Source organism: Ailuropoda melanoleuca, chromosome 10, assembly GCF_002007445.2.
Source record: "Ailuropoda melanoleuca isolate Jingjing chromosome 10, ASM200744v2, whole genome shotgun sequence".
NCBI lineage: Eukaryota > Metazoa > Chordata > Mammalia > Carnivora > Ursidae > Ailuropoda > Ailuropoda melanoleuca.
Window position 1 is genome coordinate 109,436,819 of NC_048227.1, and position 3,800 is coordinate 109,440,618.

Genomic DNA, 3,800 nt, shown 5'->3' on the forward strand with positions numbered 1-3,800 from the left:
TGATGGCTAATGACGTTGAACATTTTTTCACATGTCTGTTAGCCATTTCTACGTCTTCTCTGGAGAAGGATCTATTCATGTCTTCTTCCCATTTTTTGACTGGGTTATTTGCTTTTTCAGTGTTGAGTTTGAGGAAGTTCTTTATAGATCTTGGATACCAGTCCTTTATCTGTAATGTCATTTGCAAATATCTTCTCCCATTCCGTGGGCTGCCTCTTCATTTTGTTGACTGTTTCCTCTGCTGTATGTAGCACATATGCAATACCACGGAGGACCGTAGCGGAAGGGAGGGAAATCTGACGGGGGAGATGAACCATGAAGGACTATGGACCCCAGGAAACAAATAGGGCTTCTGAGGGAAGGGTGTGGGGGAAAGTGGTAACAGGGTGATGGGTAGTAAGGAGGACACATGTGTGATGAGCACTGGGTGTTATATGTAATTAATGAATCACCGAACACTACGTCAACAACTACTGATGTACTGTAGGCTAATTGAACATAATAAAAAAAATAAAGTAATTACTGGTGAGAAGGGACTTACCTCTCCCAAAATTAAAAAAAGTTTTGTACATCAAAGGACATTATCAAGACAGTGAAATGATAAGCTACAGAATGGGAGAAAATATTTGCAATCAAATGTCTAATAAAGGGTTGATATCCAGAATATATAAAGAAATCCAACTCAAAAGCAAAAAGACAAACAATTCAATTGAAAAATGGGCAAAGAATTTGATTAGATATTTCTCCAAAGAAGATATACAGAGGACCAATAAATATATGAACATCATTAGTCATTAGGGAAATGCAAATCAACCACAATGAGATTCCACTTCACACCTGGCTAGGTGTGTAAGTGAAAAAATAGTCAGTGTTGGAGACAGTGCGGGGAAAGTGGAGCCCTCATTCACTGCTGGTGGAAATGTAAAATGCTGCTGAGGAAAATGTTGCGTTCCACAAAAAACACAGAATAGCCCTATGACTGAGCAATTCCACTCTTCAGTATTCATCCAAATGAACCGAAAACAAGCACTCCAGTAGATACTTGTACGCCAATGTTCACTGCAGTGTTGTTCACAGCCCAAAGATGGAAACAACCCAAGTGTCCATTGGTGAATGGTTGAATGGACAAACAAAATGCAGTATATATACATATAATGGAATATTATTCAGCTCTAAAAGGAAGGAAATTCTGACACATGCTACAACATGGATGAACCTTGAAGACATTATACTAAGTGAAACAAGCTAGATACAAAGGGCAAATACCAAATTATTCAATTTATATGTGGTATCTAGAATAGTCAGATTCATAAAGACAAACAAAATCCAGCAGTGATTACCAGGGGCTGGGAGGAGGGGCAATGGAATTATCGTTTAATGGGCAGAGTTTCACTTTGGGATGAGGAGAAAGCTCTGGAGATAAATGGTGGTGAGAGTTACGCAATAATGTGAATGCACTTAAATATGGTTAAAAAATAAAGTGAGTAGAATTTGTGGTTAGGACGCAATTCTAGTTAACACCAGCGTCTGTACCCTTAATTCCCCTGCTGTCTAAATTCTAAGTTTCTTTGAAAACATTCAGGTTTCGTCAGGACAAGATATGACCGCTAACACATATTCGAGACATTGTTCTAAGTACTTGCTTGTTTAATCCTCACAAACCCCTCGGAGCTAATACGATTATTTTTTTCATATATTTCGAGACATGAGACATTAAACACAGGGAGATTAACTTTCCTGAGGTCACAATGAGAGTATAAGAGTCAGGATTCAAACCCAGACCATCTGGTTCCAAAGTCAGGCTCAGAACCAGCCCTGCGGAAGGTAACGTTTCTAGGATGCGAAGTAACACGTTGGAAGCCCGCGAAGAGAGTATGAGCTGCCTCTGCCGTCGTCTGTTCATCCCGCCCCCAAGTCCTTAGACGGTGTAGCTGTGTTTATGGATGCGTGTGTGTGTGTGTGTGTACGTGCGCCCGCGTGTGAGCATGTGTGCGTGTGCATGTGGCACACGAGCATGTGTGTGCACGCGTGTGTGCCTTTCAGCGGTGTGTTGCGTCTGCGCCCGTGCCAGTAACCGCGTGTGAGAGCCTAGTTGGGGATGACGGTTAGATGGCGTTGCTACAGAATTTTTACTGTGCTGCACGAGCCAGCGGTGGTCCTTGGCTGTCTCTTCCGTTCCATTGGCCTCTCTGTTCTTGTGCTACCACCGTAAATCTAATTTTTCATTCCGATGGCTTTGTGATGTCTTAAATTACACCATTCTGGAAGTTGGCGAAGAAGGTGGTTGTGTGATGTGGACACGATCCTGTACTTTCAGGGACAGCACGCAGGTCCTGGCTGCCACGTGCCCTTTGTGAAGTCAAACTCGGAATCTTCTATTCTCATCTTCAAAATATAGAAAAGGACACCTAGTTCAGAGGATGCTTTGAAAATCAAACAAATTGGTGAATTTGAATGAGGCCAGTTAAATAGATGGGTGGATTTTCCACTACTCTGCCCCGTTACTACTATGAGTTGTCAGTACTATTGATACTGTTGGGGTCCCCGATACATCTGCGTAAACAGAGAAAGACCCCGAACCAGTGCTAGGCGTTGGGACCGCAGGCTCCAGCTCTCCAGCCCCCTGCAGGCGACACCAGCAGCTTCACGAAACTAGCCAGTTGCATCATTCCACTTGAGTGTGGCCCTGAGAGGGGCTACCAAGCTCACTCATGGATCGTGGGGGTGCGCCCCAGATTTACTTCCTACAGGCAGCTAGGCCAGATCCGAGCCCTCAGATGGTGCCCCCAGGTCCCGGGAGAGGCCCCCTCGCTCAGGGATGACGTCACCCAAGGGGATGGACCTTGTTCCGGATTCAGGAGTCTTTCAGACGTTTCTTTTTGGACAAATGCGATCTGCGGCTCACGAGCTGTGAAGACGGGTCTTGGGCTCCAAGAGAAATCTGGCTTCAGCGTTGGCGCGGCTCACTGAGCGCGCATGCTCCCTAAGTCGACGGTACCAGGACCGGAATGTCCCCTCGCAAGCGAATCTGACGCGCCAGCCTTGCCGTGCACGCGGGTCACTCCCTGGCTCCTGAGGGGAGAGAGAGGCTTGGGCCACGAAGCCAAAAATGAGACTTACCTGCAAATTTTTGGAAATTGGTTGTAAGGAACAAAAGCCATTATCACTGAGTAAGTTTGGGGCCAAATGAGGCCTTCCTCAGATGGGATGACAGTGGCCACAGTCCCTTCTGTGCCTCAGGGGCCATCTCCTCCGCCCCTCAGTCACGCAGCTGGGTCCAAACGTCCCCCAGCTGGGTCCCTGCTCCACGTGCCCCTTGGCCCCCTGCCACCTCTCCCCTCCTCTGCGGCACGGCCAATTCCGAGCGTGCTGTTCCCATGTCTCCCCCCGTTGTCGTGTGTCAGGGTGCCCGTCTGCCTGCTTGAGCCTGACCCTGGTTCTGCGCTTGAGGGGATGGGACGGCGATCCCGGCCCGCACGGAGAGCTGGCACCTGCGCCTTCCCCACAGGACCTTGCACGCCGCAGCTGCAGCTTTGAGATTAATTCCGATATTTCCCAGACATCCCAGGTACCTCTCCAGATACCTTTGACATAAAAGTAACAAAAATATGCCGCCAGACCGAAACAATGTTTTCTGATGGGCAGGGTCTGGGGACTCAAATTTGAACTCCTCGGGCTCTGTGAGGTCTGCGTATAAATCACTACTTTTTTTTTAATAGTAATATTTTTATTATATTATGTTAGTCACCATACAGTACATCCCTGGTTTTTGATGTAAAGTTCGATGCTTCATTAGTTGC

General features: G+C 46.7%; 1 long non-coding RNA gene across 1 annotated transcript in view; it reads left to right on the forward strand.

Moving 5' to 3' along the window:
- LOC117804046 overlaps window positions 1-3,800 on the forward strand; it is a 36,301-nt gene that overhangs the window by 31,726 nt on the left and 775 nt on the right. The gene's annotated exons all lie outside the window — the stretch shown is intronic.